This window comes from Mycteria americana, chromosome 6 (assembly GCF_035582795.1).
Source record: "Mycteria americana isolate JAX WOST 10 ecotype Jacksonville Zoo and Gardens chromosome 6, USCA_MyAme_1.0, whole genome shotgun sequence".
NCBI classification, from domain to species: domain Eukaryota; kingdom Metazoa; phylum Chordata; class Aves; order Ciconiiformes; family Ciconiidae; genus Mycteria; species Mycteria americana.
Genome location: NC_134370.1, coordinates 24,625,596 through 24,651,728, shown reverse-complemented (window position 1 = coordinate 24,651,728; position 26,133 = coordinate 24,625,596). Strand labels below are relative to the sequence as shown.

The window sequence follows — 26,133 nt, the reverse complement described above, 5'->3', positions numbered from 1 at the left end:
CAAATACCTGGCATTGTTTGACAGGTGTGTGGATTTTGCTTCCGGAAGTAACAGTTAGTAAATTTTATTACTTTAGAATTTAAATTCAGCTATTTTTTTCCAACTAGAAGTGTTCCACGAACATACACTTGTTGGGAGAGGGAAAGTATTTTTGTGAACTTTCTGCTAAAACCCGCTGTGTCCAGACCGTATCAGCATAGGAATTAATACTGGTGGTATACTTTAGCGGGTGGCATTTCAATTTGTTTAAGGTCATATGTGGAAATTTGTTCTGTGTGCTTTTGAAAAGCTGTGCTTGATAAGTGATTGTGAGCTCGCTCTTCCAGTATGTCTTTTCAGAGCAAAAAATAAATATTTTTTTTGCTGATAAATATTTCCACACCTTCTATGTGTTCCTAAACTTGCTAAACAAATACATTTTTCCACACTACCACCAACAGCTTTTGCATCTGTCTTAGCTCCTCAAGAGTTCGCTTTCCATTTGATGCTTTATGTCCTGTTTGTTGTTGGATTGTTGTCTCCCTGCTGGAGTTTTCCTACTGTGCAGTCGCTTTTCCTGTTGTGCAAGCCACTTCTAAAATGCTAATATGTTAGCTATTTGGCTACTGGGGTGTTAAAAGGAATTTTTTAATTCCTGCATCAGAAAGGCATGTGTCTATGTCAATACATAAAAAATAAAAATAGATATATGTATATGAAATATGTATGAATATACCATCCTGTTCTTTAATTAGTTTATTGTAAAGATGGTAGTAGTATTTTTGTCCACAAAGCTAGGGATTCCCTAGAGGGATGCACATGTAGTGGAGCTGATTACCCGTGACTTTTAGTCATATGAGATAATATGCAGGACTTTGGTTTCCTTGTTTGAACCTGGTTGGCTGCGGTACTGCAAAAAAATGTCGATTTTTCAAAAATACACCACTGAAGCAGCCTCTTTTTACCATAAATGCATCACCCATGTCAGAGGGAGTTGAGAGAAAGCAATACAGGGAGGAAAAAAGGAGGGAAGTCCATTGGGACACAGAATGATACTGTAGTTTGGGATTAGCTTCCTAATAGGCACTCAGCTTCATGTTACTATTTGTAAGGGATAGGGGAGAGGGTCACCATCTGTTTTAACATGGTGATTTTGAGGGAGCTGAAACACCATCAGCATCAAGGCTTGCATGTGTGTTTCTATTTATTCTGTTAATCTGCTGGGGATTTTTGATTTAGATACTACCTTCTCTATAGAAAAAATATACTCCTACCTGCTTATGAGTTTGCATGAGATGAAATCCCCTATCTTTCTCTCCCACTCTGTTTGTGAGGATTGTTACGCTAATAATTTTAGAGGATGTCAAAAGTTTTTCTGGGTATTTCTGACAGGATTCAACTTCTGAAAAAAAGATCTTCCAGTTTTTGACTTGGATATATTTAGAGTCACTTTGCCCTCTAAAATGCCTCCTTCTCTTCCCCCCGCCAAGATCAACCTTTACTTGATTGTGGGGTTTTTTTTTTTAATTTTTATGTTTTCCCTAATGAGAATTGGACTGACTTAACAACAACAACAACAACAACAACAAATTTTATTATTAGGGCACATCTGGTAGCTTCTCAGCTTCATTCCATCTGGTCTTTGGTTAAATTATTATTGGAAATTTTTTTAATGTCCCACTCATTTTAGATTCAGAATTGCAACACACTGGTTTTGTAACTGCCTCTCTGTAAACTGTCACTCAGATGTTTTACGGGCTCCAAGATTTTAATGAATATACTGTGGTCAGTACTATTAACCACCAGACTTTTTTCTCTATTATACCTAGAAATACCTTCTGGCTTCAGAAATTGGTGCTTAGGTGGTGGCTACTATAATCCAGTGATCCTTCCTGGTACATACTGTTCTCTTACAGTGTTTTTTCTGCTATTCTGAAGAATGACTGCTGCTGACATGGTTTATTAGTATACTACTGTCTAGATTTTTCTAGAGCGGCAAAATGCCATGAATTCCCCAGCTATGGAAATCCTGAAGATTTTACCCTTTGCCTTAGGTTTTGATAATTGAGTCTAGTTCTCATATTAATTCTCTCTTTCTTGAATTCACTCTTTCTGAATTCTGCAATAGTCCAGCACACCTGGGACCTATCCTTTATATTGTACAAAATATAAGCACTAAAAGCAAAATGCAAACACCCAAATGTTATGTGATTTAATGTCAACTTCAAATATTTATTCAAATTGAAGCTTTCTGAATCTGTGGTCTTTCTGAAATATCTTCCCTAAGCCTCAAAAATAAGTTGGATTGGGAAATGCAGCAAAATGAAGGAATTCCAGAGCAGCAGTGTTGTCCTCTGCCACTGGACTCAGTAATTTCCCATCAGTGAATTTGTTCAGTCTTCCACAGCCTCTGTTGCAATAAAGCATCATAGATCCTTAGGTGTGTGTTGCATAGGACAGGAGTGCTCGGATGCAGGCAGTCCGTCATGCCCATGTCCCTCGAATCTTTAAGCCTAGGAATTAACGTTATGCATAAATGGTGGTTTTGGACAAAAAAAATGGCAGCATGAGGAACATCAGCAGATAGTGATACTGTATCCAGCAATGAGAGGGGCTGAAGAACACCTTTCTGACATGCTTGCTGTGGCGTACAGGAATGGAATAATTCTGTATTGTTGATTAAGCCCATGCAGCAGATTGCTAGCTAACTTCTTGTTGAATATGTTTAAATGACATCTCAGTTAATGCTACAGCTAGTTTGAAGAGAAGTAAAATAAATTTGTCAAACGTGTTATTCTTTCTTGTTATCTGTCATATCATCTTTGAAGAGTGCTCGATCACGTAGAGAAGTTACTAATTCTGCATTAAAATATTGATCTAATGAATTGTTGCACTAAGGCTAGGAAAATTTGCTGGATAATTTGACTGTTCTTCATTTGGTTATTACTTGTAATCCCTGTTTTTTTGTCTTTTATTCCTCTTTCACTCAAGTTGTCCCTTAGTGGAAATTAGGGTATGTAAATTATTTTCCATATTTTCACAGCATTATCTGGGTCTTTTATCTGTCTGCCCCTTTCCTTCTACAGCTTACCTCTTCCATAAATGTGTTGGTTCTTCCCTGCAGTCTTTCCCTGCTGTACTTTTCTTCTGCTACCATAATTTTTCCTTCCTCCTCTCTTATCTGAACAGTAGCCAGAGCTTGTCATTTTCTTATCTCGCCCTAAAGCCTCCTGGCTGCTATTTTACGTATAGGCAGCTGGAGGAAGATCCAGCTCTAAACCGCCTTCTGTGTTTGCTAGATGTTTTACTTCACCTTTTCCTCGGTGATCAGCACCTGGGTTTCTGTTCAGAGCTTTCCCAGGCAGTGCAGCATGGAACTGACCTCGTTTGCTTCAGCTCTGCTCCTGTCCCTGCTGCCCCAGTCAGTGAGGGTGGCAAAGCTTTGTTCACTGCAGCTGGGGAAAGAGCCCTGAGCAGAGCCGCAAGCTGAAGCTGTCTGTCCACGGATTTATAAGGACAGCTCTCCACTGATTTCGTACTTTGCAAGTTACCTTTACAACCTTAAAGTCTGGAAAATTAATTTTGGTTTAGCTTTTGCCAAGGCTTCCTACCAGCTCTGGTCAAGTGAATTTTTAAGCCTTTTTATTATAGGCTGGTCTATATGCAAAGAATGAGCATTGTGCTCTCCACTTGCTCATTCTCTTATCTCAAGTGTCATTTACTGGAATCTCTCTACCTTTTGCCTCCTGTAAAATGTAAACTGAATTACAGGCATATAATTAAATCAACATATTAAGTGTGTGAGGAATGAGAGGCAGCAGGGATTTTGGCCATATCCACAGTCAGAATATTAAAATCTATGATATCAGGTATCTAAGCTATTTTCTAGTGTATTGAGAGCATTGGTTGTGTAAAAACAATTTCCAGCTGAGACAAAATGTGTTTCTGTGCTAGGTCAGCACAACAGGCGATCATTTCCCCTCACCTGGCAGAGCTGCTGCTCCATAAACCATGTGGCTGCTAGTTAAAAGACTCAGATGTGCAGTATTACTGCTCATCAAGGGTGGGGAGATTTGAATAATTGCTAAATACTTGTGAAGGTTTGACTGGAAAAAACATGACAATTTCAGGTACTCTATGTTTGCTTTTGCCTGTAATCCCTGTCCAAGTCACTCTGTTGCATCTGGCATGCTTTGTTCTTAAAATTACCTTGGTCAGTGTCTCAAACTGATTTTCTGCCTGATTTTTTGTGCCTAAACATTGTGCACATAGTATTGGTGCTTGCATTAGCTATAGATGTAGAGCATTGACTTCTCAGAGCTGAGACTTTTTATTTATTTTATTTTACATTATGCATAGCAACTGAAGTTCCTGTTGTCTTGCCATAACCCAAATTTTGAACACAAAATCAAAATGAAAAACTGTAAAACAAAATATAGCACAGGAGGCATGACAAGAAGTAGGATTAATCTCCTTAATGTAAATGCTGTTCCCTCTAACCTTGGATTTCTGAATAGGTGTTTGATGTCAGTTTACCATAAAGACTGGGAATAGCAGACTAGTGTGGGATGGATTCAAATTTGGGTGCAACATGAGGCATGCCCCTTATAATTAGATGGATTTTTGCAGTGTATGCCTCAAGGCCAGCTGCTGGCTATTTCAGATTTGTCCCTGTGAAATCCTCTCCTTCCGTCTTGTTCCAGAGCTGTAGCACTTGATACCAATATATCCCTTCCCACCGAGTCTGGTTATCTTTTGTTGGTTCTGTATTGCTCTTCCCCAGCTGTGATACTGGATTTTTATTCTATCAGTAGAGCAAAAAGATAGGACAGAAGCAGGGGAAGGGATATCTGAAAGTGGTTTTGCTTCTGTTTTAAATAAAAGTTAACATTTTTTGCAGCAGAGAGACTGTGGAAGAAACAGGAGGGCACACTAGGGAGAGCTTTTGAAAATGCTGCTTATATTTCACTCTTGTTCAGGGTTTTGACTCCTAAAACATATTCAAAGTTTGTTACCATTTTACAGTTTAAAAGTCTAGATGGAAATAACCAGTATCTCAATTTCATACTGAATCTTAAGATTTAGGACTAGACACAAACACACACAAAAAATATGGACTAGGACTAGGACATTTTCTAGCCAGCCTCTGTATTGCCTGCCTTCCCCTCTAGTCTGTTTAATAAAGATACTGTTTTGTGAAAGGTGATCTCAGACTGTGCTTCTGGAAAGGCTGGTGTTGCTCTCATCTGCCACAGTTGTGGCATTTCTGTCGTGCTTCAGTTCCTGCAGTCAGGCAGCTGCACGGTGCATTCGATCAGCTTGTAAATCTGACCGACTGATAATAATTTTTTGGTGGATTAGTTATTTGGATCAGCGTGCTATGAATAATAGCCAGGGATGTGAGTTCACCTTTTTTGCTGGTAGCCACTAACATCGGTTTATGCTCCTTGTAGAACTGTACCCTGAAGCTATGAATCCTCCTCTGTAATATGCTTTTGGATAACTGACTAAGCAATATTTTGTGGCAGATGAGTACAGGACGAGCTGCAGTTTCTTCTACTATAAACAGTATCTCATTGCAGTATAATAACTGTGTACGTGCGAGTTGTGATGTCCTCTTACACAGGGGTTTTCAAACTCATTTGGGCCGAGTGTCATCTGCAGGAGTAACATCGGCTCTGGGCCAAGCTAGCACGGCCACGGGTGGAAACACACTTCTGTTCCATCCTCCTCTGTCTCCTTCTCTCGTGTTTGCTCTCTCTTGGGCCTAACCCCATAGGACCGATTACCTCTTCCTTATTTCCTGGGACCTTAAACTTGTGTTTCCATCTGTGTTTTGCAACCCCACAAATCAGGTGTTGCATGAAGTTCATCACAAACACTAAACACGTGCTCCCATGCGTCATCTTGCGATGCCTCTGCTCCTGACCAATGCTGAGCAGTAGCAGCTGCCTATACACAACACAGCGTGTTAGTGACCTCAGTACAAAAGACGTTAACTGGCTTGGCAGAGGAGCTGGCCCCACCATTCAGATGAGAACCAACAAGATGCCATCAGGAGTTGCCATCATGTACTAACTTGGGAATTGTTTTTGAGATTCTCCTTGGCAGCTGATCTTCAGAGACAGTATGGATCTTTTATTACCTTCATCCAAATGTGCTTTTTCTTGATTTATGGGGAAGGGATTTATACCGTAAAGGAGGTGGCTTCTAGTCCCATCTTCCCATTTCCACATTTTATCTAGCAGTTGCTTCAGTTGTTTAAAGTACATGAGTTTGTTACTCTGGATCATGGATATAAATAGATGCCAGCAGCATGAGGCCTTATCAGCTGTGAGCAGCTGTACTTGCCTTTTCATTTTAAATCTAGGCACCTAAAGTGCAGATGAACAACAAAACTTGGTTTTCTGGAAGGTAAAACTTTTAAATTTTTTGGAATTTGTTGAAAGCTGTTGTCTGTATGCTTAAAGTAAACTGGCATTAGCCTTTTTCGCGAAGGCCGTGACCTATTTGTTGGAGCTCAGAGTTACGGTTCAGGGTGGTAAGTATTAAGGTTCTGTAATGGTGTGGTTTTGAAATGCTGTGTATGCATGGACAGTCATCCTTAGCTAAGTATGTTACTTATATATATTGGACAGCCTAGACGTCAAGTCTGATTTCCTTGGGGGTATCACCTTTATACTCTTTGCAGAAGTGGCTCTTGGGGAATGCCTGAGGATGCTGGGAAGTGAAGAGGAATACACACGGGCAGAACTTAGAGGACAGGATTTCAAACACTGTATGGGGGATGTTGCAAATAGCCTTTGTAAGCATGGTAGTTTAATTTTTCACCTCTGAATTACTGTGTAGGCACTGAAATTGGCCTTTCTTCTATTTAATTTTTACAGCTAATGTTTTGTTTTCCATGGGCACATTATTCAGGTAACAAATTACTATACAGAAATTCCAGGCTCAGACCTCGAAGGTAATTTGTGGGTCAGACCCTGAGGTGATTCACCTGCTGAGCCTTCACCAGCTTTGTTCAGAGCCACTGCTGATGTCTCTGCTTCGTGCTCCCGGGACATGGGACGCTGGGAAGGAAGGCAGCTTTGGAGGAGCTGGAGGAGCATTCAGCAGCCAGCTGGGGTCCACAGCTTGCAGATTTGGGATGAAGCTCTGCCTCTGCAAGACTTAGAGCCGTAGAGCTGGTGATAGCAGCAGTTCCAGGAGGGATAACTGGTAGAAGAGTACCATATTATATGTACTGTGATCCCTTCTGCTTTGAGAGATTTGTCGGATGGGGCTGCCTCTGTACTCCAGCTAAGAGTCTTCCCAGAACCTGGAGCGCTGAAAAGCATGGTGCGAAGACACGGGGCTTTTGCTTCTGTGCAGCAGGGTTTGCGTGCTCAGGGTTTTCCTGTTATCTGGCTATTCCCATCCCCCGCTATCCTGGACAACGGAAAGCTGACTTAGTTTGTTAATGCTTGGTTGAAGGCTGTTATCACGTGGTGTCTGACCAAGCTAAGAATAAAGTGTTTAGTTCAGATATTTTCTCCCGGGATGCTCAATGTTCAGAACGTTTATGAAAAAGATTGAGAGGGCAGATAATCCTGTACCTGACTCTGCTGCTAAATCCATCTACCCTTGAATAATAGCTTTCTTCCTAAAACAAACGTACTCAGTTTGAGGTATCTTTTATCTCTGTAGTATGAACAGCAAAGGTGCTTTTTTATTTTCTGGTTCCAGGAAAGCCTGTAGGCCTGTGTGGTTTGCACATGCTAAGAAGTTGTATAGCAGAGGTATTTTATGGAAAAAAAAAAAAAAAAAAAAAAGAAGCAAATTTTCTTCTGGTAAAAAGTGTCAGGTTTTCCCCCCTTATATGTTACGTTGTCAAATTGTGAAAAGGTGTGCAAAAGAAGGTGTGCATGAATACACTGCTTACTGTAATGTAACCTCCCACAGGAAGCAATGCTAATATTTACTTGCATTTTCCCCTAAGGGGTAGAAGAGTGTTGTTCTGTCCTTGGGCTGTGGTAGTCTACAGAGAAGACATTAACCCAGTTTGTTAGTTGTAAAATCTGTTGCTGTCTCACATTGAAGGTTTTTTTTCCTGCACCTGATCTTGCAACGTTTGTTATGCTGGGTCTTCAGTAGTGTCGTGTCGTGTTGTGCAAGACATCTTTGCTCACCTGGGAGAGCACCTCGCTGTGCACTGGTCTTTCTCCTTTCAGCTGGAATCCCGTGGTCTTCCTAGTCCTTGGTTTAGCCTTTCTGCTTAACACGTACAATAATGTGTAACAGGCTGAGCAACTGCCCATGGCTGAGCCTCCTCTTTCCTTCAGGAGCTTGTGACCAGGGGCTAGCAAAAGTAACACTCGATAATTCTTATTAACCCAGGAAGAAGGAGGAAAACAAAAAAAATCTGTCAGAAAAAGATAAGACCAGTATGCCTAACTTATAGTTCTTCTTTAATATTTTTATTTTATTTGCAACTTTGGGTAATTTCTAGTCACTTCAGTTATTCCTGCTCCTGGCTGAAGGAATCACTAAAATCAGCACTACTTTAATTTCCTGAGCTGAAAACTGCAGTAGTTCAGGTACTGAAGTGAATCAGACACCCTGGCTGGAGAATGCAGTTTGGAAAATATTACTGCCTCACACTGTCACATGCACATATTTATGCAAAACTTCTCTCTCCCCAGGTTCATGGTGTTTTCACTCAGTCTGCATCTGGTGCAACACAGCTCTTTCTCAGACTGGACATACGCTTCTTGAGGTAAGGAAGAATTGATATAAAGGATAATTTTGGCCTGGGTAGCATGGTAGAGAGAGACACTGGGAGAGAATTCATATTTTGTGGGTCTTTGGTTCAGTATGTTGATGAAACTCATAAGAAGCAAATCTTTGGTGACTTGGGACATTAATCTATATATACATTATTATAATGTAATACTTTATGCTTTCTTGACTGTGTTACTTATGAAATGCCATAAAGTACAAGAAATCAACTGAAGCTGAGTAGTGCCTCTTCAGGTTTTCAGGCCTGTATACTCCTTGAGGTGATTTTTTTTTTCCCCTTGATATTGGCACTGAGTTATAAAAGCATTAGAATCCGTGCTGGGTATCTAGTCTGTAGCGCTGTACAGTAGTATTATAGTGAAGTACATCAACATTTATGTATATTTACAGATGGAAAGACTGAGATACAGAGTGAAAATTAAGAGTTGACTTGTCTGGCTCTTGGACAAAATCTCACGGGTCGGAAAGGATGTAATGTCTTCATGTATGGTGTAGCTATTAGTATATTAGGTCTAAGGTTGTTCTAGGTTATTCTTTGTAGCTTTTATGTTTTGTCCAATATGCTCTCCAAAGATTGACTTTTTGTACCACAATTATTCAAGGAGTGGGGATATGAAGATGAAGCAGTAACCTTCTCCAGAGTGCACCAGTAGTTATTTTTGGCACTGGCTTGCTGTACTTTCAAAAGCAGAAACGTTCATTTTGCTTCAAGTGACTTTATCCTCCAGAGCTCGATGGGGATGATTGTGCACAAGATAGGGAGCTGTCACAAGTTCCATCCTATGGGTTGCTTTGATGTTAGGAGCTGGAGCGAACTCTAGAGTGTCAGAAGAATAGATTTAATTTCTCATCATCATCATCTTCTGGGAACAGTGGTAATAAGAGATTATGACTTCTTGTCTCCCAAGTATTCCCTCAAACATGCATCCCTGCTAGCTCTTTATCAGCTGCTGTGCTGAGCTCTCTCTGGCACCAGAAAGCAAGCATCTTCCGGCCCTTTGGGAAGTGCCCATTTCATGTTTCTGTCTGCCTCTCCAGTTAATAAAGTTGTTTTGAAAGGGGGAATTTAGAAAGTAAGAGTGGTCACACTTCTGGGTTTGCTTTATGTGCAGCTCTTTGTGTTTAATGTGCCTACCTGTTTCTGGGCTGGGGCTAGTCACTGAAATGTGGCCCTTGTAACATAGGGGTGTTGCATCACCTGGGACAGGTATTGCAGAATTCACTGTGATTCAGCTGATATGGTTTTAAGCAGGACAGGGGTATCTATGTTAAATTTCAAAGTTTTATGTTAAACCTGATGTCACTTTTCAGCAGGGATAGACTCTTTAATCTTCTTGTTACCATGCTCTAGGGGAGCTACAGGGACAGTAACATCTGTGCTTGTTGTATAAGTCTGACTGCTGTTTCAGGAGCCAGTTTGTGCTTTTATCCAGTGTCTCTTAATAGCACAGAGAGTTCAGGCCCTGCACCTTTCTGCAGGAGGCTTTACAGGATGGCACTAACTACTGTCATTGCAACATGTCGGCCTTGGGGCTCCATCACTTCCCATTGACTTGTGAATACTTCTGAGATCCAGAGCACTCCAGAAACGTTAGGAGGCATGTTGGTTGCAAGTGAGGGGAATTCAGTAGTCAGCCAAACCCTAGGCTTGGTAGGTGGGCATAGATGACTGAAGAGGTTGAATCATGGCTTTAGTGAATGGATATGGAATGGATATTCTGCTTCTGAGAGTATCTTGGAGATCCTCCAGCCTCAACCTTCCCACAGAATTGCCATGTTGAGAGGAAGGGGATATGATTTCCCTTTACTGTCTCCCTCTTTGTTTCTGTACTCCTCCCTTTCTTTTTGTTTATAATTGTTCTTTAAAGAATTAACATAAAAGCCCCTTACAGATTTTCATAATTTTAACAAAACAAAAGGGAGGTGCATAGGAGCCTCATTCATCACCTTTTGTCACCAGACTTGATTTGACATCTGAGACTACAGAGAAACTTTGGCAAGTGCAATGATTTCCCGTGTGGGGGTAATAAGAGAGAAAAAAGCTGTCAGTTGAAAACAGCAGGAGCTGCATTAGCAAATATAAATTAAACAGATGGCTAAGATACTGCAGCTGTCGGATAGAAGCTCCAGGAAGATCTTTAGCTTAGAGCTGCAGGAGGCTATTTTAAAAGGAAAGATGAAAACAACAACAAAGCAAACTTTAGCATGACGAAAGAGACAATAGAGCCATTCAGATGATTATATGAAACTTATCCAGCACTGATTTTTTCTTCACCTTGTCAAATCTTAGGACTCTAGAATTAATTTAGGATCAGGTATTATAAGATCACATTACAGATTTTCATATCGTGGGTTTGTCTGCTGGTTTAGAGGTACTCTTCTGTACTTCTGTGCGAGACACTGGCTCTGACACACGCTCTGGAAAGTGGGGAAAAGTGTGACACACATCACATAATTTTTATCTTCAACTGCTTGTTTTACAGCTGTTTCGAGAAAAACTTCTTATGAAAGAATTGTATATAAATGTTTGTGGAAAAGCAGTGTTAAAAGTGTTAACATGTTGGTGGAGGGAGCACCTGCATTTAAAGTGTCTTGCATGTTCAGTCTTAAGGTAATATTTTTCAGACTCATTTTCAGCTGAAAAGTGACTGCTCTTTTCCTTTGTGAAAGAAGTGATAAAACTGCATCCAAGTATGTTCATTATGTTAAAATATGGACATATGTTAAAATTAGGACAAATTGGAATTTCAGTGCTGTTTCTCGGAGGCCAAAAGGCAATTAATTTTCTAAACATTGTGTCCATAATGTATTTTCCTCAATTAGGACTGGTTGTTTGTCATAGACACCTTGTGCGTAAGCAGAGACTGTTATGCTGCCTTTATAGTTAGGTGAGGATCTGAATTATGAAATAGGTGCAGCTGCATTTGAAGCCTGTGTTTTACATTCAAAGAAATAGCAGGCACAAATAGATTCCTAGACAGGCTGATTGATTTCCCAGAGTTCTGCTTTTTCTGTTTGCCTTTTTTACTGCAAAATTTTTCATGTATTTACGGTTGACTTTTTAAATGGTACTTAATATGCAAGAAATTCTGGATTTTGATTATACTACAGCCCTTTGTGCAGAATTAGTATATCTTCAGTTCTGCATATTTTTTTCCAAATGTGTTCTTCCTTTACAATAAATATCTTTAGGTACAGTTAGATCTAATTCTAAACTTAATCTATACCGATTATTTGAGAACTACAAAACCTACGTATCAAAAAATTAAATCTTTTGTTCCTCTGGTATTTATCCTTCTTCCCATCACCCCCATAAAGTTTGAGTATATAAGCCCTAGCATCCTCTGAAAGTTGGTGAACCTCCGTTCTTTTAGAACTAGGAAGCTCATCATTGAGGTGTAAATGCTCTTGACTAGCTAAATCTTTAACTTGTCCTAGACTTTTTTCCTGATCTTAGTGGTTCAGGACACAGATCACAAAGGGCATCAAAGGTCAAAAGCAACAGCTTGAGCTTGTTTGTGTGAGCTTGCTGAGAACATGTAGCCTCAGTCTTCCCATACCGTTCAGGGTGCTTCAGCTGTCTCTTTGAGTAGAAGTGAGCTCCTCATCATTTAACTGTGCATTTCTTTTGTGGTTGTGGCTTCATGCTTCAATGTAGAACAGAACAGTTGATCATGCCAAGTGACTGTTGTTTCTACCCTTTAAATTTTATTTCTACCCCTGCAGAATCTTTGGAGCAGTTATACGTTCCAGAAAACGAAGAGGAAAAAAGTGTATGGCTTTTCTTCCATTTTTGCTTAAGAGGAAAAAAAGTTGGCCTTGAAGTGTACTTGAACTTGAGAATGATAAATGTGGGATATCTTTGTCAGTGATGGAGGGATGTTTCAGAGTAGGTGACCTTCCACTGGGAAGCCTGGCCTCAGCCTCCACATACTTGCTCCTAGACTTTTGCTCCAAATGCTTTAGCTAAACTTCACTGCTATGACATGCTCAGCAAGGGAGCAGTTTTGTGTGGGCAGGACCCAGATCATGCAGAAAGATTATGCACTGAACCCTGCAAATTCCCTGTGAGCTTTCTTCCTGGGAAGAAACCAGGAGATCAGTCAGCATCATCAGAGGCTAAAGAGAGATGACAGTTAAGAAGGGATGGGAAGGAGCTCAAACAGGAGTGGAATGGGAAGAAACAGAAGGGCAAGATAGCCTTGCCTTTAAAGGTAGTTAACTTTAAATTTTCCTGCTGGGTATCCCAAAGGCAAGAATGAACTTTTCCAGCTAGAAATGTAGTTACTGTCTAATGGCCATATTCTGTACTTGATCTTCATGCAAACCTTCTGTTGATACCAATGGAGGATGCTATGGAGGATGGAGGGGTTACATGGTTGCTATGCTGTAGGTACAGCAAATTGAGTGCCATCTGGCCTATGGCACAGAGCTGGTGAGGAAGATGTCTTTATAGTTTTTGAAAGAAGGCTGTGACATAAATTTTCATGTCATATGAAGTGTTAATATCTAACTCTCATTGATGAGGAACAGCTGTTTAAATGCAAAATGTCTGCTAGTGGAAAAAGGAAACATAATCCAGCTTTTTTTAATGCTCTCATGACAAGAAAGTGCTTCTTAACTGGAAGCAAGAAAGCCCAGCCTTTTGGTACTATAGATTTGGTGTATAGTTTAGCCAATCTGCAAAAAGATTTCATGTATTTTGGCTCTCATTTGAACCTTGTTCTTTTTAAGCCTAGTCCAGAACCGTCAAATCTGGTTTTTAGGTCAGTGCTGTTCTTCATGTTATAGAGACAGGTACATCAGTGACTGAGAGAACATGTAGCAATTATAAATTACTGCCTATTATTATGCTTATCATTTCAGAGGTCACATATATAATTCTTAGGTGTAACAAAACAGCGCATCAGGTAGTCCTGGTATGTGGGCTGTGTATTCTACAGTGCTGTCGGTAAATAATAAGTTACTGATTAATTTACGGTAGCTAGTCTTTTTCTAATTTGTCTCAATAGCAGAGAAGATTGAGTTTCATGTTTAGTTTTGCTTTAAAGTGGATTTAGCTTTACTTTCAGTGGAAAGCAACTGAATACACCTGCTTAGATTTTGGTAATGAAACCATCTTTCATATGGCAAACAAATTTTCCATATTGTTAAGTAGCTTACTCCCTTAGTTCCCTTACTATGGCAATTCCTGTCTTTGGATTTTGAGCTCAATTCCAGATTCAAGGATGTCTGGTCCGAATCAGTTTGTGGAAAAATGTTTAGCCAATTTGTAACCCACTATTGATTTGAAACATGGCTCTGCCAAAGTGTTACGCTGTGGCACATAGCTTTGGTGCTGTGGGTGTTAGAAAATTGTGTGCTACTGCAGATGGATATGGAGAGACACCCTTGTAAAATAAATACAGCTATCTATTGGAGAAAAGCCTTCCAGAGATGTGAGACAGATGCGTTTCCTTTCCCTGTGTAAGCAAGCCCTTAGGTGATAAGATTTGCTACAGACTTCTAGCAAGATGTGGAAACGTTGAAAGGCAAAATGTAAATGCACTACTGCTGGTAGCTGCAGGCTATGACCCTAAGCAGCTCAGAATAAGGCTAAACATGACTAGAAAAAAATGGCAAGTAGTTTTTTGGGAACCTGGCATGATGGTGCCTCTCCACCTTTGTTAGGAGACAGATAACAATTGGATATTTGATGTTGTTTTAAACTTGAGTGAGAAAATTGGGGTCTTGAACAGAAAATAATAATAAAAGCACAGTTAAAAATGACTGTCACATGAACTATTTTCTTGTACCACAGTCTGTGTTCTTTGCAGTTGTATAAGTAGTTTCTAGGCATTGATTCTAGTGCTGTTAATGTTATATTCTTTTCTATTCGGCAGAATATATCTGACCAAGGCTTTATCTTAGTTGTCTTTATTCCTTTAGCTTCTTGCTTCTTAAAGGAAAAAAATAACCCAACAATTATTTCGTATAAAATAGTAGAGTCAAATGCGTTTGCTGCTAAAAGGATCTCTTTACAGAGGGCTCTGTTGCTTCTAGCTCATTCACATGAATAAATGAACACAGCGGCTTGGTATTGTGAAAGCAGCAAATACACATCCTTCATTTGCCGTTTCCAGAATATGTTGGTCAGAGCTACCCTTGAGGGTTTTGCCAGCATAACTGTGTTTTGTTAAGATTCTGCAGAAATCACCCTTAGTTGACATACAATATTCTATGCTAGATTCAGTTAGATACCACCAAAAATGTGCTTCTGCCAGTATAGCTTGTTTTCTCAGGGAACTGATACTAGATGTTCTGGCAAAATAACTTTTTTGCCTGTGTAAACCACATCTCAACTAGGCAGATCTGCTAGTATAGCTATTTTAGCAAAGCCTTTCTACTGTAGAAAAGACCTTATTGATAATACTGTGAGGTTCCCACAGTAGATGAAAAGCACAATACAAAGGGCTTTACAAACATGAATTAAGCTTCACAACACCCTTGTAAAATAAATCATTCTTATAGCTTGCCAATGTCTAGTTTCTTTTAATATGAGATGTTTTGTGGGGATGAGAAGGAAGGGTTAGAAGATTCAGAGTTGGGGGAATTAATGTCTGGTAGCATTGTAGCACTGATAAATTTCTAACCTGTTGGAATCCCCTGCCATCTTTATCTGATGTTTAAGATGTCCTAGCAAAATCAGTGGTTTAGAGTATCAAATAGCTACTGGTTGCTGGTTTCACCTGATCTTTGATAATATGAGGAGTTCTAATGTTGACACCTGGCAATTCCTTTCTTCCTGAAAACCTGGAGCTGGCTTTCGTGTATGTGGTATTCTCATTAATCTGTTTTTAACTACAATGTTCTCTCTGACTGATTTGTGTTAGACTCTTGCAGTCTCATACAATTTATGTAGTTCAGGGTATGAACAGCTTAGTTAAGGGATCTCAAAGGGAATGGAGAGAGGAACAAAACTATAGATTTATGCACAAGAATGATTTTAAAGTCAAGTCACTCAAAAGTTAGAGTAGTCTGATACTGAGTTTGCCCATGTGGTCTTAATTCAGACATTTTTGTGTGTTAATTGTCATGTAGTTTTTAATTACATTATCACATTCTATTTATTCTTTTTCATCTCGTAGGGAACAAGGAACAGAAGAACTCTGCTAGGATGTAGGTTAATTTTCTTCTTTACCGTTCACCAGCATCGCTTTTGAATTCAGCCTGTAAACTTTTGGGGCAGGCCCAGGCATTTCCACAGTCCTCTATTAAATACCATGTCCTGAATTCTGTATTAATACATCTATCAAGCATTTAAGCAAGCTGTGCAATTTATCCTCTTCCCATTTCAAGGCCTACATGTGATGGTAATTGTTTTCACAAACAAGATACCTTTCGTCACCAAGTGTTGTGAGGAACTCACTTTTGGAAAGCTGTCCTGGATCCCCTGAAATGTGGGGGATGGTGGAGACATCTGAGTGACTCCGTTCCCTGTCCTAACCCTTATTGTGTGCTAGGGGACTAGGGGAAGTTCCAGTAACTGTCCGGCAGTGTGCTTGATCCTCCGAGAGCTACTTGATCTGATAGGAGTATTTTTGTGCTCTGTTTCCACAGCAACAGCACACTTTCTTTTTTTTCCTCTCTCAAGGTGGCTGTTGCTTTGAGAATTAGACCTGTGGAAAAGCTTGGGCTTCTTGTCCCCTATTGAGATTTCAGCTTGCATAGGTCAAGAGTGGAAGGGGTAGGATGGGGAGAGTGTGACTCTTGGCAGAGCCGGTGTGATTATGAAGTGACAGTGGAAGGAATGAGTCCTACTTAGTTGTGGGTTTTAGTGTTAATAAAATGATTGTGTTGAAAGTCATGGCTCTTCCTAAGCTCTGCAAATGAAAGGCCTGGTACTGGGACATTGGCAATGATCATTTTAGCCCTTTGCATGTGCTCTTATAATCATGTAGGACCCATGTCCACTTCATGCATGTGTTCGTGCACAGTATGAAACCAGGTGTACATTCTTCTGTCAGCCTGCTCATAGAGACTTTTTGTGTGCATGTCACATTAAGAACATTCTGTCACAGCATTTGTCCTAGCATTGTGGGGAAGAGAAGTGTTACCGCTCCGCTGAAATAGGAAGTAAATGTTAAGCCACCTTCTGGGCGTGGTACCTCGTGTAGGTAGGAAGACACTTCCCTTCAAGCTGAAGTACACGTGCCAGTCTCAACATCTGCTGCCTGGAGGACTAAGAAGCTTTCAATTTTTGAAATATTTCCATAGATTAGTCCCTTCTTGTTATCATTTAAAAGTGTGTGAGAACAGAAGCATATGGTTTGATAGTGATATCTTGCTGGGCTTGGCTTTTTTCATCTGTAGTTAAGAAAGCAGTCTCTTCTTATGTGGATGCCTAACGCAAGCCTAAATACAATTGCTTTATTTTTTCAACTGTTTTATTTTTCCTCTTCCCCAGTATCCTGGTCCTAAGAACTAAACTGTCATCTTTTCCTGCAGAGCATGTAATTTGTGGTATTGAGCTGTTCCCTGTGATTTTTTTTTTTTTTTTTTTTTTGGTCTCCTCTACTCCTCTTCCCTCTCTTAGGAATTGCACGTTCCAGTTGTAGTAAGTGCTGTTCTGCTCTTAACACACTCACTAACTGGGTATGTCTTACAATAATTTAAAATTCAGACAAGTCTATTATATTATTAATATTGGATTCAGGAATCTCCCTTCCTTTAAGAGCGAATATCTAAAGTGGTGTCTGTCACTATATTATGCTTTTGCAGTAGAGGCTTCTGCTTGATGTCAGAGTGTGGTGGCTCTTCACCATCAGTATTTTAGTTCCAGTAGTTTTGAGTCAGGATGCCAGAAGCTTTATATTTCTCTGTGACAAATAGTAAGTGGATGTGTTGACTGGCAAAATCAATGGCTAATGGATGAAACCGCATAATCTGGAGTTATCATAGAAAGGCACGTTGTTTATAGCCATTTTTACAGTGCTAAGGCCAGAAATTCACTGATGCTTATCCGTATAAAATGTAAAAAGCTGTTCAGGATTAAGCATCCAAGTCAGAAATGTCATATATGTACAAAAGCCAGAAATTAATTAAAATACCTTTTATTACTTTCTAATTATAAGCACATCTGGATGTTCTTTTCTTGTTAAAGATCTTGTATTTAGTTCAAAGATGAAGACCGTTCCAGTACTGAACCTTTTTAAAATTGAAAATGAAGTTTATGATTTCAAGTCTTGCATTGCTTGATTTCAATTCTTTCTGGTTGTATCTAGCTCTTTTTGACTGCACGCTGAAGAAACTGTACGTTTTAGTTTACTCAGGGACTTGTTTATTGAAAGACCAGAGTGTAAAATTCCATGTCTGTTTAACATTCAGTAATTTACCATTAAGCTACTTGACACAAGTTAAAATTTATGTTAATACTGTCTTGATTAAACAGTACTCGTTATCACTCACTGTGATTTGGCCAAATTGGTTTCCTAGCAGATGTCTCAATAAAGGAGCCATCCTACTATAGTGTGTCCAAATTAAGTTGAGTGTATTGCAGTAATGTTTTGCACTTACATAGCATCTTTCATTTCAAAGCACTTCATGCAATCATATATGATGTTGGGAAAATATATTAGGTAATATAATGACCAAAGCAAATTTATACATTTTAAAGAGCTACAGGACATTTTATAACTTCAACAGATGTCTCGTATTACAATTTTTAGTGTTTAGTACAAAATAGTTGTCTAGTGGTTTCTAACACAGAACTCAGTTTATATAGCTTGCAGAAGAAGGTTTGAGTTAACCCTCTGAAGGCTGGAACAGATGCCTCTATAGATATTAAATATTTCAAGCCACAGCTTCAAACTACTTTTAAGTAATCCTTTCCAGCCAGTCTTTGAATCTTCAGTGCTCTTCAAGGCTCTTCTCTTTCATTTTCTTTTAATATTGTTTTATCACCACAGAAAACACTTGTGATTTCCCATCTTTCCCTTCAATTATTCTTTGGTGCCTACTTGCAGCATCACTTAAAACTCCTGTTGTGTGGGCTTTGCCAAACTAAGTGAAAACTGAAGTGGAGAGGACGTTTTTTCCATATGCAATGTTAGGTTCATAGCTATGGGTTAAGACATTCATTCTTAAGTCCCCACAATTTTTTTTAATGTATTTTGTTACTTCAGTTTATGTACGCAGGGAAAGCTGATACAAATCATAATTGTGCATATGCAAATCTAAGGATTTTCTACAATTGAAATTGTTTGCCTGTAATGTGCTTTTCCAGCTCCCTTTTTCCAGCCTCTCCAGCATTCGGAAATTGTATTACAGTTGCAATGGTAGTGCAAAGCAGATATCTGACACATGACACCAAACAAGTCCCTGCCTAATTTTCTTCTGTTTAAGAATTGGACTAACCATGTTTTGCATTTACTTAATGGTTACGTTTATTGATCGTATTTTACAGATAGCATATACTGACAGCAGACACTGAAGGCAATTTGCCCAAGATCCCAGTATTTCCTGTAATTCTGTTTGTGTTTTCCTGATTTGATTTGGAATGATTCAATTAAGAACTACATGTAATTTCATAGATGTGTGATGCATCAAGTTTGTGGTTCATCAGATAATGTTCAGGCTCACCATTTCCCTCTGTGCATGCACCTGGCTGGGTTTTCTTGTAACCACAATTAATTTTATTGCCAAATTTTCCCAAGCTTAACATGACATGGGCTATCTAGTAAGGTGGATGTCCATGTTACGTTACAACATGAATAGTTCAGTTGTATTTCAGCCATCCTTGAAAGTGAAAGTACTTTTTCAAACTATTAAAACTATTTCTTGCATTTGTTAGGTCTTTATATAACTCAAAGGCAGTTGAAGCGATTTTACTTAAACCAAGGATGTAATATTTCAGAGCTGAAGGCAAAAGTTAAAGAAGCTGAGGGGCAATTGACAACAGGCCGAGAAGGTGGAGGAGTTAGTTGGCATAGCCAGGAGGCTGCGGGGGCCACTTCCCTCCTGGCCCCTCTTTGACTCCTGAGTCCCTGTAGTCTGTTGGCTGCATTGCTGGTGGGGAGGTGCTGGATGTGAGAGCTTTGAGTTTGATTTAGCGATGGTACTGTAACACTTAAGGGAAATGAAAGATACAGCAAGTGAGAACTGGTGAGAGATCCAGTGAAGGCTTTCTGAGGCATTAATGGTCCTCGCAGTGGAGTCCTCTTACATTATTCATGCACTTCGAGCTTTTAGCCAAGCTGAGCACTCTGCACTCAAGTGTGATAGTAGAAGGTAAAAGGAAATTAACCCTGTAGTGATATAGTGAAAGTTTCTTGCCAAAGTAATGATTTTGGCAGTGTTGAGGGGATAGAAGCATGTCTGAGAGAGGGGAAAACAGATTTCATCTCTGAAGTGATCAAGAGTACTCTGCAATGAAGCGATAGAAAGACCGCTTGAACCTATATGCAAGTCCTGGGGTCCCTTCCTGCCTTATCCTTCCTCATCAAAGTATGTCTTCCAAGTTTCAAAAGGAGATATGTCTTATAGCTGCAAGATGAGCTAGTACTCACAGCTTTCCAATGATGCTCTGGAAAACTTTGCTGTAGAAGGCTTCAGCGTGTTAAGACTGACTGTAGTAGCTAAGGCTTCTCGGTGATTTGTAGATCGGGTACCAGAAATCTGTACCTGAATCCCAGATTGAGTCTGTAGATGTTACTGTGTTTGCGATTTGTTTCTTTGAACATGTTTACCTTTCCTTAGGTAAACTCCTTATGTTTAGGATTCTTCTTTTCTTCCTCTCCCTCCTACCATTTTTAATTTATCCTGTTGTTACATACAGTAGGACTGTGTGCGCAAGGGAGCTTTTAGGAAGGGTTCAGAAACAGGAGGCTTTTAATGCAATGGATCTATATTGGTAATTGATCCAGGATATTTGTGCTGGAGTGGTCTCTTATATACAGCTTTTACTCCCTGTCTATCCCCCAGCTCCTCTGAGGTTTCACGGTGAGTATCCAGAATGTTAAACAGATCATTGCAAAGTAGTGGAGAATGACCTCACTCAGAGGCTGAGTTACTTAGGGAAGGGACTGGAGGAACTGACTGTAAATAGAAGTCCTTTGCTGTGCATAAGCTTAAGGATGTCTAAACTTCTATTTACCATATGTACCTTTTATAGATAGGACTAAAATATATTACTTTGGAGGCAGGGAATAGAACTCGTGGTGGAAAAATGCAGTACCTGTGCCAAGTACTGGTTAACTTGTGAGCGCAGAACACAGATTTCCTCATGTGCTCACAGACTCTTTATATCCGGATTCCTCCTTTTTCTTCCCCACTTAGAGAAAATCATGTTCAAGGGTTAATATTTTTAAAAGCAATTTATTCCTTAGAAGTGCAAGGTCTATGGCTTTTAGGTAGAAGACAATTCTGAAAATTTTACCCTGGAAAGTATATGTCTTCAAAGTTGGAGGGACTTGTTTTGTTTTTGTTGAAGCCAAGAATTTGATGCATTTGCCACTTGACATAAGCCTTAAGAATAATTTGATTAAAAGACTGTGCCTTGGAGTCCAGCAGTCTGGAATAAAGGGTCTGAGTGAACAGTGTATCTCTCCATGCTCTGGTTTTCAGGAGAGACTAAAAGTGTTTGGGCCATAGCAATAAGGACCAGGAGGAAAATGATACATAAAACACAGTGATTAGTACTAGTCTGGGTATCATAACTGCACCCAGGACCCTTAAGAGACAGAAAGGAGAAGAGTTTAAAAAAAAAAAAAAAAAATCATTCTTGTGAAGATTATTCCTTAGGGATTGCCCTCTTGATTGTGCAGCCTCATAGCTGCATCTTAAATGAGTTGTTGCAATTTTACCCCTTGGACATTTTTCAGACTACTAAACATTTTTTTTGCTGGCGGATATCAGCAATACATACTACTGAATGCTCTTGAGATCCAAATGTTACTAATGGCAGCCTTTGAGTGATGATTGAGAAACTGTGTTGAAAGTTTTGCCTGACTTTTAAAGTATGCTAAGCATTTGATAGTTAAGCAGTTAAACTCTTTTTGACATTGGTTCAACTACAGCATTTCTTTATAACCATTGCTGATGGCAGATAATTTTCTTGATGTGTTTTTCCTTCAGTGTCAATCAAGATGTATCATCAGTAACAAATGTAGGGAAAAGATGCTGGACGTTCCAGAAAGTCTCTGTTGAAGGGCTTTAGCAGTCCAGGCTGTTCCACCACTTGCCTGTCATCTTATGAGACAGAGCCTTTTACGATAGCTCTGTTCTTTGTTAATTCTGTGAACAATTGCAAAAATTCCTCTATTGTTTTGTCCTTCTGTAGGTGATACTTGCCGATTCCTTATATGCTGCTTATTTAAAGAAATCTCTGTCGTGTTACAGCCTCTAAATCGGCACGAGCAGGTGCAGTCAGGCATGAACCCCCAGAGCCCCCCAGCTCAGTCAGTGGTAGCGGGGTTCTCCGTTCACCTCTGCCGGGTGTACGGCAGGAGAGCCGTGCTTGGATTTCAGTCCAGCCTTCAGTTCCCCCCATCAGCAATTGTGAAGGTGCCTACGGAGCCACTGGGGTAAGGGTGCAAGCCTGTGACTTCAAACAAAGAACCTATGTGCTTAGCCTCTATTGCTGTTAAGTAAAAAGGGGAAGAGATTGAGAAATAAAAAGCAGTAGTCTAAGGATGAGAGAGCAGGGAATTGCCACTCCTCTCTGTCAGAAGAAGCATGACAGGAAAGTCCTGCTCTGGAGGCCAGGTAAGCTCAGCCTGGGAAATAAGGGGGAGGAAATGCAGAGACTGGGTTTCGCATAAAGCATGCTGGCTCCATTTGAGTATTCAGCATGCCTGCTATGCTTAATAATGCTGGTATTTAAATAGTTTTAAGCAGGCTTTGAAGTTAGAGCCATGTTGAGTTAAGGTAGAGGTCGGTGTGTTGTAACTGTTTGCTGAACATTGATAATAACTTTGTGTACTTATACGTTTTTAAGCTATTTGACAAAAAAAAAAAGAAAATTTATGATTTTTAATCGAAAGTTTAAGAATTATGGAAGTTTTATTTGGCAAAACCCAACAAATAGCAGAAGGCTGTTATTTTTCTGCATCCATAGTACTTTTCTTCATAGCCTAATTGAACGTGTGAAATGAAACTCTTGGGCCTGGATTTTTCCTCCAACAAGCAGAGAAGCGTGTATTTATGGTTTTAAATTTTGAACCATGCTTGTTAAGTGTTATAAAGCAAGGAAATCCCAGGCAAGAGGGAAATAGGTATCTCCCATTTGAATCGGCGTACAGGCGTAATGGCTGTGCCTGGGAAACTGGTACAGAGCAGCACTTCACGCTGCAACCCCTGTGGGCACTGGCAGCAGTGAAACAGAGGAAAATTTAAAGAAGAGTATCAGTGTAGACAAGCCCAGCGATGCTTATGTGGAAGGAATTGGTCCAGAAGATTTTATCTTCTGTTTAGGTTTGCTGTTCCCTGCTCATGTCACACCTCCTCACTATTCCCCTTCCTTCTAACTTCCAGGACTGCCTTCTCGTGAAGGTGAGGCTCCCCTTGCTTGATCTTTGTTTGAAGAAGGTGTGAGAGACAATGGCAGAGTGTTGAAGGAGGGCTTGCAGTTGTATTGCCTGGATTGTCAAGAGCATTTTAGAACACTTGGGATGGTGATTGCTGGAGGCACAATGCTGCTTCAGACCTTTTAAGATATAGTTGAGTGGAGATTGCACTGGTATTAAAGAGGCCAGTATGGGTTGAAAGAACAATTAAAGGAGAGCACTCCAGTGCAGCTGAAGTGGGAAAAACGTATTTCCCCACACACACACTTTTTGACAGGAATATGTTTACATAATTAGTAGGAAAACTGCTCTCAAGTATCTATAATTTTGTGTATATTCCCATGGGGAAAAACACTTTCAGAGATCTGTAATTTTTGTGTATTCCCATGGGGACAGTAGCATGTGTGAATATAAACCACCTTTGATACCACATCTTTGGCACATCATCTGTCTGTTCCTTCAGATGGGCACAGCCCTTCCTTGCACTCAGAGGCTGCAGAAACCAGCTAAGCGTCAGTCCTGGGGGCACCAATGCCCTGAGAAGCTTCATTTGGGACCCCAACCTGTGCACTGTTTCCCCAGCAGTCCAGGGACTGTCCTCAAGCTCGGGCTTGGGCCTTCAGTCCTGGCCTGCGTGGCATGCATGGTAGGTGTCCCTGTCCCCAGCCTTGTTTCCTGGCTGGACCATGAACCCATGTTGTAGATAGTATGTCTTCTGTTTTGTCCTGTCCCTGGCTCCATCTCCTTTTGCTCCTAACGGGACCCCCAGGTGGCCCTTGGCCTTGTTTCATCACTCTCCTTGCTTGGGACTGTCAATGGACCTTGTCACCAGCACACAGCTCTGCCCGCAATGTTCAGATACGGTAGGACTGCACCCCATAAGTGTCCTGGGGTCTCCTGCTCTTCCTTTCTTGGAGCAGCCAGCCCTTGATGCACCCTGAGACCAGAAGACGTTGTACCAACTGAGTAATTTCTGGTGAAAAAGTAGCCAGAAGAGGTGGAACAAACTACCTGCAATATCACTGTCTCCTTTTGAAGCTGAAACAGTTGTAAAGGTGAAAACGTGAGAGCACAGGGTTAGTGTTTCTTTTCTTGCTGGTCATATTTTAGGGGGGTTTTTGGTTGGTTGGTTGGTTTGTTTGTTTGTTTTATTATAAGCTGTCGCTGCCTGACACCGGCCACCCACAGTACTGGTAAACAATATGTGGCACATAGCAAAAATTCTCTTTCCTGTCTCCCCCTACTTGCCACAGGACCAACAATGGGAGGTGGCGGTGACACCATTGATGGTGGTCACAATCTCTGTTGCTGATATGGGTTCTTGGAATGAAAGGGATCCTAAAGTGAAGGGATCTGCTTATATAGTAGCAAGCGTAAGATCTTGTCAAAAAAATAAGTAATATGTCTTCCTTTTTGTGGCAGTATATAGCTTCTTTTATCTCAGGTCAATGATAACAGCTTCTATCTTGTACTTCATAAATTGTCAAAGTATCATGCTCCTATTCTGCCTCTCATGTTTAGGAAGGTCAATAGAAATGTCCAAAATACCTACAAAAATCCTTGATTTTAAAACAGTTAGGCAAGTATTGTTGATTACTTTTGTCTTACCTTCTGTTGCAGCTTTGCCTATACATCTTCCTGTTGTCTCTTTTCTTAAGTTTAAACTATAAGCTCCTCTTTATTCTGTGTTTGTGTGGCACACTTCATAAGACTTTTTATCACTGCAGCTACAGTGATATAATTTACAGCATGTTTTTCCTGCAGAAGAAACTGCTATTGGTATGTCATCCCCATTGTCCATAGTGGATCAGAACATCTGCCATCAAGATTCAAAGTCCTTCCCTTACCAACAGTAGCTCTCATTGCTTCAGAAAAATTTCTGTAGAACATTATTATATTACACTTTTCCTAGATGCTTATTATGTTGTGCCTTGAAACAGGAGCGTTTCTGTGCTTTGTGATTGATGTTTATTGTTATTAATTCAAATATGCTTACTATAAATATTAATGTTTCATAATTTTCTTACCGTCAATGTTAATGCCATAGTAAGCACTATTGGATAACTGTGTATGATGTGAAACTATATAATCTAAAATTATCCAAATTTTTGCCCCTGAGTTTCACTGTGTAGTCCCTTGTTCTTTTATTAGGAAACCAATTAATAGTTCTTAATCTGTCCAGTCTCTACTTTTGACTGTTTTGGATTTTTTCATGTGCCTCTTAAACCTCCTGTTGGATTTAAAAAAAAAAAAAAGAGGAAGAAAAAGAAAACCAACAGACTTCAGATGTTTTTCTTTATGTTATTTTTTACAATTGGCAATTTCAATCCATTACTCCAATGTTTTTCTGTTGTTTTAGGATAAAGTGGTGAGAACTGAACAGTGTTTCACAGTGGAAAGCACGTTAGTTCTTGTACTGCTCACCTTTTAATTCTTTATACATCTTAATATAACTTAATTTGCATTTTTACTGCATTTTTTTTACTGTCACTACTTACTGAGCACACAGTGTGCCTTCATGAAGGTGTCGCCTTTTTTTGCCTTTTTTTTTGAGTTAGTAATTTATTTATGACCCTGTTTAAAAAGAAGTATGGTTATAATTTTCAACTGTTTAGTACTTTGCTTTTATTAACCTTAAATATAATGTATCCCTATGTTTCTTCTTCTTAATTTGATTCTTCTGAGGGGAATACATATGTATGAAATTATTGTTTGGATTACAATTTGTTTGTATTGCCGAAGTGCATAGAGTCCTCATGACAGATCAGGTGCCATCTGTTTTGGATGCGCCCTGAATGCAGCACAAAACCCAAATCCTTCATTTCGACTCATT

The 26,133-nt window shown here is 39.8% G+C and overlaps 1 protein-coding gene across 9 annotated transcripts in view; it reads left to right on the top strand.

The window, feature by feature from the left end:
* NDST2 (N-deacetylase and N-sulfotransferase 2) overlaps positions 1 to 26,133 on the top strand; it is a 148,891-nt gene that overhangs the window by 53,013 nt on the left and 69,745 nt on the right. For 5 of the 9 annotated variants that reach the window (XM_075505114.1, XM_075505112.1, XM_075505107.1 and 2 more), the window contains one exon: positions 8,661 to 8,734. The exons of 3 other annotated variants lie outside the window; for them this stretch is intronic. The gene's annotated coding sequence lies outside the window, so the exon portion shown is untranslated. Of the gene's footprint in view, positions 1 to 6,670; positions 6,794 to 8,660; positions 8,735 to 26,133 lie in introns of all 9 variants that reach the window. One more of the 9 variants, XM_075505108.1, reaches the window with a different exon arrangement.